The 11,007-nt window shown below is 34.8% G+C and overlaps 1 long non-coding RNA gene across 2 annotated transcripts; it reads left to right on the top strand.

Annotated features, from left to right (window-relative positions):
• The first annotated feature begins 3,914 nt into the window (after window positions 1-3,914).
• LOC137622008 (uncharacterized) lies at window positions 3,915-8,128 on the top strand. 2 transcript variants are annotated; one of them, XR_011040322.1, is made up of 3 exons: window positions 3,915-4,087; window positions 7,325-7,892; window positions 8,003-8,128. It is a non-coding gene; the product is annotated as an uncharacterized lncRNA (long non-coding RNA). The 2 variants fall into 2 exon arrangements; XR_011040321.1 differs by having other exon boundaries at window positions 7,949-8,128.
• The last annotated feature ends 2,879 nt before the right edge of the window (window positions 8,129-11,007 follow it).

The following is an 11,007-nucleotide window of genomic DNA, read 5'->3' as shown; positions in this document are numbered from 1 at the left end:
ACCGACCAGTTTACTCATTATTCTTTATACAAGTCAGTAATTAACGACAGTAAATCTATACCTACATCTCTATATATCTATACACACACGTAATATATGTATATATATATGTATATATATGTATATGTATATATATACATATATTATAAATTATATATATGCACATACATATATATATATATATATATATATATATATATATATATATATATATATATATATATATATATATGTGTGTGTGTGTGTGTGTGCGTGTGTGTATAATGTAAGGATGTATGTATATACACGTGAGTGTGCATTTGAGCAATGGACTTTTTTTGTAGATTACCTTTGTCGTAGCAACGTACGTTTGTTATAGAAATCTATCAAGCTATCAATTAATCTACGAACATTAGAACTTTTAAAACATGGCCTGACTAACACAGGCCAAGTGTTTTTCGGTGTTTGTTTACCTTTTCTCTCGATTGTTTGAGATAACTTTCCTACCGGAGCTCTTGCTCAATCCCACAACACTTTGGACAGGATGTTTTTTCTCACGTTAGCTGCGGACCGAAAATAGAGAAATTGCGAAATACCTACACCTTGATTTCTCTCTCTCTCTCTCTCTCTCTCTCTCTCTCTCTCTCTCTCTCTCTCTCTCTCTCTCTCTCTCTCTCTCTCTCTCAACTTCTTATACATAAAAGCAAGTGTGCAACTGATAGCATTATCTGTACGACTCTAAAGATTATCCTTCTGGTTGACTAATTAATTATCTCCGTTGTATTGAATGGAATAGGACATTTGGCCAGATTGCGCGGAGCTGAGCCCGGGGAGGCCATTCGATGTCAATTTTCAGTAAATGACACATATTAGATTTATGAAATCTAATCGACTTACACTGGCTGCCTGTTAAAGCAAGAATTGGGTTTAAAATATGTACAATAACCTACCAAGTTATCAGAAACGGACATCCAAAATATCTAAGAGAATTACTAAATATTGTGCATCCAACAAATCGTGTTGACAAGACAAGAGCTAGAGATGGTTTTAAATTATTAGAACACAGATATATGTCAACTGTAGATTCTAGAGCAGTGGTTCCCAACCTTTTTCCTATCATTTCCCCCCTGCACCCAGTTCAACCATCCAGATTTCCCCCTTCATGCCCCGCCCAGCCCTCATGCCCACTCGCCTGCCTCAGAAATGGGCATGATATTCCAATTTTCCCTTTGAATATCATGTCAGTGAGAAATGACATGATCATATCACAATTGAATGGCTAACAACAAATTGCCGCACGTACTATGTGGACATTTTCCACTTGTTTTAGTTAGTAGGTAGTGTAATTATTTCCCCCCTGGAAGCTTCAAATTTCCCCCTAGGGGGAAATTTCCCCCAGGTTGGGAACCACTGTTCTAAAGCTTCCAAATATGCAGTACCAAAAACTATACAATATGCTCCCACAAGAGCAAACTAAACTGCTTCGATAATGTGGATTTGACAATAAACGAGCAATATGGGGTGTGAAATGCTGAATGCCTTGGAATGCATGCGATAAAATTAAGGTCCTGCAGAGATTTGGGTTCACTTGCAGTATAGGACCAGAAAAGCAGCCCTTATATTAAAGTAAATAAAAAATATAGCCCAGGGGTGGGGTCTGTGATGCCCCTCGGTGCCCAAGTGTTACTGGGTGAAAAACCTGTGGTTATGCCACGAAGAGGTTGGACAGCAAGAAATAAGAAAGAAAATAGGAAGAGATAAAGTAGAAGGATATAAAGTAAGTAGAGCTAGCTCCCGAAGGAACAAAGAGCCTTAAGTAAACTTTACAGTACACAATCTGAGGCGCACTGACTTCACTTCTCTCCAAGGGACAACAGTAAATAATCTGTTCTATGAATACAGTAATTGATATAACTGATATCCTTGTCGTCTTTGAAATCTAGAGACAATATACATCTATACATAATTATACAATTTTCCTATCAATAATATTATGATTTTAAACTGAAAACTACCACAATATTGGATGAAATTTCATGCAAAATTTAACAGGTAATATGTTAGCCAGAACAACAGCCACCCATACTAGCGCTTGAGAGTTATCGGGACCTTTTACTGGCCAGACAGTACTATAATGGACCCTTCTCTCTGGTTACGGCTCATTTTTCCTTTACCTACACATACACCGAATAGTCTGACCTATTCTTTCCACGTTCTCCTCTGTCCTCATACACCTGACAGCACTGAGATTACCATAACATTCTTCTTCACTTAAGGGGTTAACTACTGCAATGTAATTGTTCAGTGGTTACTTTCCTCTTGGAAAGGATAGAAGAGACTCTTTAGCTATAGTAATCACCTCTTCTAGAAGAAGGTCACTTAAAAAATCAAACCATTGTTCTCTAGTCTTGGGTAGTGCCATGACCTCTGTACCATGGTCTTCCACTGTCTTTGAGTAATTCTTTTGCTTGAGGGTAAACTCGGGCACACTATGCTATCTTGTTTCTCTTCCTCTTGTTTTTTGAAGTTTTTATAGTTTACATATGAAAGAGCTACAGTTTTTTTTTAATTATTTCATTTTAATTGTTCATTACTTCTCTTGTATTTTATTTATTACCTTGTTTCCTTTCCTAACTAGGCTATTTTTTCCTATTGACGCTCTTATAGCATCCTGCTCTTCCAGCAAGGGTTGTAGCTTAGCTAATAATAATAATAATAATAATAATAATAATAATAATAATAATAATAATAATAATAATAACAATAATAATAATGAAAATAGAGATTATATTGTATCAAATATGAAAAGTTCATATCATTATGACTAAATGAACAAACATTGATTTTAAATAAGCTTACGAAGATGAAGATACCAAATACTGTAAAGAATTTTTTGTTTATTAATAGATTTACATTCATACTTTTTAGCAATTCATAATATTGTATATACATCATAATCTATTTAAAAGAATAAATTTTGTCATCAAGCACACCAAAAACCATACGAAAGCAATTGTGGTCCCTCTAACCTTAAATATTCAGTAGATTAGTGACCAAACTTGTCTTATATAATTTGTCAAGCAGACTATCAGAAAATTTTGATTTCAAAAGCATCTGTAATATCTTAATTAACTTCATGCCTTACTTTGATGCAACAATGCACTGTTTTTGCTTGACATCTATAAAATGGTTTGAAACACTTTTGTGATTAATAAAGAAGTCTTTTGGACGATACTACCATTACTTTAATAAATAATTATTACCATTAAAAAATATTGTGTCGAGATTGAAAAGGGGAATTGAACAGCTTTCCCCAATCTCTCTCTTTGTACTTCTGATCTTGTATTTGCTTGATAACTGCTTAAGGTTAAGCTATTATTATTATTATTATTATTATTATTATTATAAATATTGAATATCAGAATCGACAGTATTTTAATCAGACTCTACAAGAATGTTATTACATTCTACTACAATTTAAGCAAAATATAATAGTGGGTTCTAATTCAATAGCGTTTTTCCTGCCTTAACTTTCCATACTGCGCATTTCATCAATCATACTGCGCAGTCCACTAATCATGTTCCACATTTCGTTAATCCTATTGCATAGTTCACTAAAATTGTTATGGTATATCAATATTTAACAGCACGAAATCTATAAAATGTTCACGAAAATCTTATACACATAGCAATTTAAGAAAATCAAGACTCAACAAGAATTTTGTGATTCCTCTTAATTGTAAACCTCACAAGACCAATACGTGACACCTGACAGAATTTCGAAACCTTCGGCAAAACAAAACCTGCCTGACACAGAACCATTAAGCATAACATTTCTTCGAAATCAAAACAAATGTAAAAAATATCAAGATAAGCTTTCTGGGGACATTTGGAAACCCTATAGAAAGAAGGGTATTAAAGCAGCAGGTAAATTGTCACTGTCAATTCCGGGTAATCAACCGAAGGAGAAGCAACAGTCGAGCATCAAGAAGACATACCAAATATGGCAGCCATTTTCATTCTGTTGGCGACAGCACTGGTCGTGGCTGGTGAAAAATGCCAAACGAAAACCTACGAGGACATGTCTGATACCAAAGGATGCGATGTGGTAAGTTATATTCGTGTCCGTTTTTAATCCCCAATTGTACAGCTGTGGAATCTTCTAACTACTTACGTTTTCCCTCATTTTCACTTGGGCACATTTTATATTCTTGAATGGCTTAAAATGAGTGGTTACTGCCGTATTATATAAATCATAGTTTTCGCCGTTGACTTCCTGCATTTCTTTCGCCGTTCGTATTTCATTGTCCAGTTAACCCCCTACCTTCATTCTTTTAGTCGTTGTCAGTACGGAATTTATGCCACCGTTCGCTACTTGCCCTAAAATCCTGTTAATCTCATTGTATTGGTAAAATCCATTCCAGTCTTTTACGTATTTGTAATGAAATAATTCGAAGCATTTGCTTTGCCTCCATGTAATGAAATAAAAATAACCTTGAACATTCTATAATGCATTGCTAAAGAGAATCACCGGACTTTTTTTATGATACGGACAGATATCTAGAATTTGAGCCATAATACCGACCACGAGACGAGGTGGGGGGGTTGACATTTAACTCTGAGATAAAACAGGAATGGGGGTGTAAACCCCTGCCGTTGCGCTATTTAGTTTAAAGACAAAAAGATTGGACTGTAACAAGGAGGAAGTAAGGAAGCAGGAACGCACGCAAGTTTCGGCGTTGTCTCCAGAATAAAATCACCGAATAGAAAACTCCCAAGTAACAATGCATTTGATTTTCTGATATGTATTAGTTTTTAATTACATGCTTATTCACCTAACCTTACTTTCATGCCGCTTTAGTTTTTAAGGAGTGTTCGTTCCTTTAAACAGAAAACTGATAATCAGTGGAAAAAACGAGAAATCTTAAGGAAATATCCTGCACCGATCTAATTCTCAAAAATTAATATTTCATGCTCAAATATTGTCTAAAAATAATTCCGTTGTTTCTATTACCTTGTGTATATGTTAAGGTCTTGGTTATAAGACGCCTGTTGAAATTATGATGATTTACAGAAAATACTTCATATTTCCCCCTAAAAGTATAATCGACTCCTATATAGAATCTAAATGTAATAGTTTTACTACAATGTATGTGCGATTCTAACCTGAAACATATATATATATATATATATATATATATATATATATATATATATATATATATATATATATATATATATATATATATATATATATATATATATACATACATATATATTCTAGTAAAGTATAAATTTCGAATTCAAAATAGATTTCCATAGCAAAGTAATATTTCTTTTTACGTGTCTTACATAAGGTAAGGCAATCTACACACACACACACACATAATATTTCTAATGAAGAGTGTATTTGTAAACAAATACGTAAATACTTTCGTAAATCTATAATTCGGAATATTTCCAATACATAAGCCCTGGATGCAACTTCAATTTCGACGTGAAGGAGATGCAGTGAAAAAAAAAAATCAAGAAACGAGCTAGAGATACTCCATATTTTTCTTGTTGAAACAAACCAAGTCTTAAAAACTGCTTCCTATTTTGAAATACGTTTGCCCAGCTTTAAAACGCCGATGTCTCCGTTCTTTTATGAATATTCAAATCCTAATGTTTAAAAAGGTCGAGCGGTCCAAATCAAATATTATTTATGAATAATTTCTTCAGACTGCGGAGACCTCTCTAGAGAAATTAAAATCTATTATTATTTTTCCTACTGCCACAATTTTCCATTACTGACACGAGTTTGTGTTTTCTTCTTTTCTCCTCTTTCTTGTGACCGTGTTCGTCGGTTTGGTTTAGAACAATAATTAGCATTATTTGGTTACTGATTAGCACTAAATCCTACTTCATCGTTATCCTAATTAGATTCAGAAAAATTCCCAAAAAGGAAAATGTTTCCCTTTACTTTCAAGCTTCTTTTAAAATCCTATCGTACGCCTTCCCTATAAACATTAAACACGGATACATTAATCTCCCAAGTCCATTTTTATCATCTGCAGGTAAATGCAGAAGAACAGTGGTCCTCTTATTCATTTCTTTGGAATCATTCCCTCACCAAAACACCTTACACACCATGGTGTATCCCTACAACACACTACCCCAATCATACGTTGAAATCGCATTAAACCTCAAAGTTTTTTTTTCCATTCCTCAACCTCTTCAAATTCCTTTTATATGTTCTCCTCAAATCAACAATTCCACTCTTGTACCATTCAGTTCAGCATCCAATCTATCCTTCGTAATCAAGCAATCTTATAATATCATCTTTCTATTCCTATTTTTCATTTTGATAATTCGCCATTTGCTTCATTTACCTCTACATTTTCTTCTTAAACACGGCCAAATCAAAACTCATATATTCCAGTAGTTTTTATACATGCAGTATTATGCTCCCTATAATACCCTAGGCCTAGAACATTCATAGCTTAGCAACCTCAACCAAGATGGTGGCTAAGAACCTGAAGAGTAGCACCTTCTCTTGGAGCCCACCCATCTAAGAGGAAAAATTGTAAAAAATCAAACACATACACACACACACACACACACACATAAACATATATATATATATATATATATATATATATATATATATATATATATATATATATATATACACATATTATCATTATCATTTCCTCCCTGCCTATTGGCGCAAAGGGCCACGGTTAGATTTCGCCAGTCGTCTCTATCTTGAGCTAAATCTATATTCAATAATTTTCCATTCATCCGCTCCTACTTCGCGTATCAAATTTACACCCGTGTAGGCCTGGGTTTCCCATTTCTCCTAGTGTCTTGTGGAGGCCAGTTAAACGTTTGGTAAACTAATCCCTCTTGGGTAGTGCGAAGAGCCTGTCCAAACCATCTCCATCTACCCCTCATCATGATCTCATCCACATATCACACTCGAGTAATCTCTCTTACAGTTTCATTTCTAAGCCTGCCCTGCCATTTCATTCCCAATATTCTTTAAAGGGTTTTGTTCTCAAATCTACTAAACCAGATCTGGTAGTAATTTTAGTTTTCTAGTAGCATTTTAAACGTAATAGAGGCTGTTTTAGCAAAGATCTGGTAGTAATTTTAGTCTTCTAGTAGCATTTTAAACGTAATAGAGGCTGTTTTAGCAAAGATCTGGCAGTAATTTTAGTCTACTGGAAGCGTTTTAGACGTTATCCTGTTGGAGATTGTTGCATTGCTATGCCATGAATCATGTCCACACTGTAAAAGTAAACATTTCACCGTTTCTATCATAAGGTGTATTTTTAACCATTTTTTTTTCTGTATTTCATAGACTGTGTTCTATGAAGGCGATGTAACCCTGCCTGAAACGGTGGACGGCAACACTGACTTACGACCATACAAGTCGGCAATCTGCCCGTGCAAGAAGCCAACGGCCACCGACGACTGTCCCATGAAGACCAGCCTTTTCATCGAATTTACTTGGACTGTTCTCTGCTGAACTAATCGTGACCTAGGTGCGATGGGGCGAGAAAAATCCTCCAAAACAATTAATTGATAATCCTGTTATTTCATCTTATATTTTATTATTATTATCATTATTTCTAGCAAAGCTACAAACCTTGTTAGAAGAGGAAGTTGGATAAGCCTAAGAGCTCCAACAAGGAAAAAGGAAATAAGGAAATAAATAAACTATATAAGTAATGAACAATTAATATCTGTCTTTCGTTCCTTTGTGTCTTAATGATTCGCGAATGTTGTTCACCGATAGTTTATTTACCACTGTTGGTGTCTGTTGGCACTAGCATGAACCAAGGCTTCGCGTACCATGTGAAATATCTTAAGAACAATAACAACATTGAAAAAGATCTATCATAAATAAACTATAAAGAAAGACTTAGGTCAGCCTGTTCAACATAAAAAAACATTCACTGTGAGTTTGAACTTTCGAACTTAGGTCAGCCTGTTCATCATAAAAACATTCACTGTGAGTTTGAACTTTCGAACTTAGGTCAGCCTGTTCATCATAAAAACATTCACTGTGAGTTTGAACTTTCGAAGTTCCAACGATTCAACTGCCTGATTAGGAAGATCATTTCACAACCTGGTAATAGCTGGAATAAAACTTCTAAAATACTGTGTAGTATTGAGCCTTATGATGTAGACGCCATGGCTTTTAGTATTACCTACAATTACGAACAGGATGGTACTGTCTGGGAAGATCTTACAGCAAAGAATGGTCAGAATTATGTAAAAAAAAAAAAAAAAAAAAAAAAAAAAAAAAAAAAAAAAAAAAAAAAAGGCCAGAGATTAAGATCTAGATCAGGAATAAGAAATTCATTATACTGTAAGTTCCTGTCCAACTAATTAAGATGAGATTCAGCAATGAAAGACCAGACAGGAGAGCAATACTCGACACAGGACAAAATGAAAATAGTTAAAACACTTCTCCAGAATAGATTGATCACGATATACCTTAATACTTTTTCAATAAGCCATTTTTTTGTGTGTAATTGAAAAAGAAACAGACATAAGGTTTCTCTCAAAAGTAAATTTGCAATCAAGAATCACAACTAAAATTCTAAGTCATACAGTTAAAAAAACAATATCAATGCTGAGATCTGGATGTTGAGGAACAACTGTCCTCGACCTACTTACAGTCAACTTTGAGTTTTGTTAAAGTTTAACTTCATACCCCATAATTTGCACAATGCGCTAATTTTAGCTAGATCTCCATTAAGGGATTCAACATACCCAGATCTAAATTTGGGAGACAGAACTGGTGCAAAGAGAGTAGCATCATCTGCATGGGCAATGTGATTGTTTTCTTGGTCAAAACACGTGTCATGTGGATATAGCATGAAAGGCAATGAGTCAAGAACATGACCTAATCTTTTATATCATTGATGAACCCGGTTCATGATTTATTTCAGAAAATTATTTACCTAATATTTATGAAAACAGTTTATATCTAACAAATTCTGAACTAATGATTAGTTTTAGATATTAGTTTTAGAGTCATCGCATAACATTCAAATATTACTTCTTTCAAACCTTTAATATTCTTTCCAGATATAACTCGAGCGCAGATGAAAATTACACTTGTTTCTAATGTGCTTAAATTTGGTTTTGGTTTGCCAGCGACTAACCCTAATTCAACAAGTCAATTTAGCGCTTGACATCATCAGTACGATGTTTGAATCAAGATTCCATCTTAGTTTGAATTTCATGATCAGCAACGTTTCGAAAGGCAGAATAAAAACATCCCTGTCTGGCGATTTGCCAGACTGGGGCTTGACTCCCACTCAAACTCAATCATTTTTTTCAGTGTCTGCAACCTTACCATCCTTGTGGTTTGGGGGAGCCAATAGGTCTACCTGCTGAGTCACCAGCAGTCATTGCCTGGTTCTCCCTGGTCCTGGCTTGGATGGAGAGGGCTTAGGTGCTAATCATATGTATATATGGTCAGGCTTAAGGGGATTGTCCTACTAAATACGACAATGCCACTGTCCCTTGCCTCTGCCATTCATGTACGGCCTTTAAACAAGAACACCGCAACAAGCAAAATTCACATGAAAAAGTACTATTTTTTCCTGATACAAATGCCAATGGTATAAACAACCCAACGCGCTTATTGGACTAACTCGAAAAACACTAGGGAGAAGTATGGTCTATGACTTGACTCTGGAGGAAACGAGATACACGCCCAATAAAACGGGTGAGGTTATAAGATTATGGAAAAAAAGTAAAACAATAGATATCTTCTGCTAAGATATTACAAGAAAAAATGGAAACCGGAAGTGTCTTTTTTTTTTTTTGCTCTAAAGTTAGGCCTATCAAATTATGAGCAAAAACAATACTGCCAAACCAAGTAAGCTCACTAAGCAGGGACCATGATCTTCAAAGAAAGAACCCGAGCTGGCATAAGGCCAGTTAACCATTCGATCGCTACTAAACAAATAAAACAAACTACAGTATAAAGTATAAGTAAACAACAAAGTATACCAATTTACTTTCAAGTCCATTAAACCTCTTATAAAGAAATGTCCCTGAGCCAGCTAATATAAATGATACATTATCGTTGTTCTTCATTCAAGTTATTGATTGATTGACGTAACCGGTCGTCGTACCGCTTATGGTCACTACATAAGTTAATTTACTATCATTTTCCCCCGAATGCCAAACCTCTCCTGGTTTGTATAAACTATGATAAAAAATGCACATTTTGTAGCAGTTATAAAATGAGTTTGTAACTCGTTTAAGAAAAATTGACCCATCCAAACATATTAAGAGGGGTTTTTTTCAGCGATAAATACAAAGCTCGTGAATTAATAAAATGAAATCAAACAACCATTGAAATTCTGCCTCATTTCAAAAAGATTTAACGATAAGTGTGATTAATGATGGTAACAATGAGGATGGTTAAAACAAATATGCTATACCAGAATGATTGATAAACGAATGAGAATTAAAAAGTAAGAAATTAATTCAAATCTAGAGAATTAAAGAACACCATCGAACGAAATAATAACATGAACCCAAAAACGAAAAATGTCAATAAAAATATTGAATCTAAAACTTGTTATCTCGGGCTTTCTAGACCTACTCCATATAAGATAACAAAAATCAATGATAAAAAGTTATATAAAATAATCAACCGTATAATAAAAATGCAATAGAAATAGAGCATAGAAGGAAGGAACAATTCGTCAATTCCAGCCTCCATAACCGACTCACGAGAATAGAAAAAAAAAATCCTTTTCTTCCACTATTCACCTCCTTATTAAACAATAATAAGTGGGTCCTGCCTATTATTCGCATTCTTGGAGTTCTCGCACCCTCCCCCTTCCACCCTTATCAAGGTAAGCCTTCCCCTCCCCTTGCTCGACTCTTATCCTCCAAAACGTCTTCTCTTCCTCGATAGCAACGTTGAAGAGGTCGAGTCTTGAAGGAACACATTCGTAATGGCATTTAAATGGCCGTCGCTCATGAGAGAAAATGCGTGCGCCAGTGCAA

This window comes from Palaemon carinicauda, chromosome 28 (genome assembly GCF_036898095.1).
Source record: "Palaemon carinicauda isolate YSFRI2023 chromosome 28, ASM3689809v2, whole genome shotgun sequence".
Lineage (NCBI taxonomy): Eukaryota > Metazoa > Arthropoda > Malacostraca > Decapoda > Palaemonidae > Palaemon > Palaemon carinicauda.
Note: the sequence above shows the minus strand (reverse complement) of the source record. Positions and strands in the feature narration are given on the sequence as shown.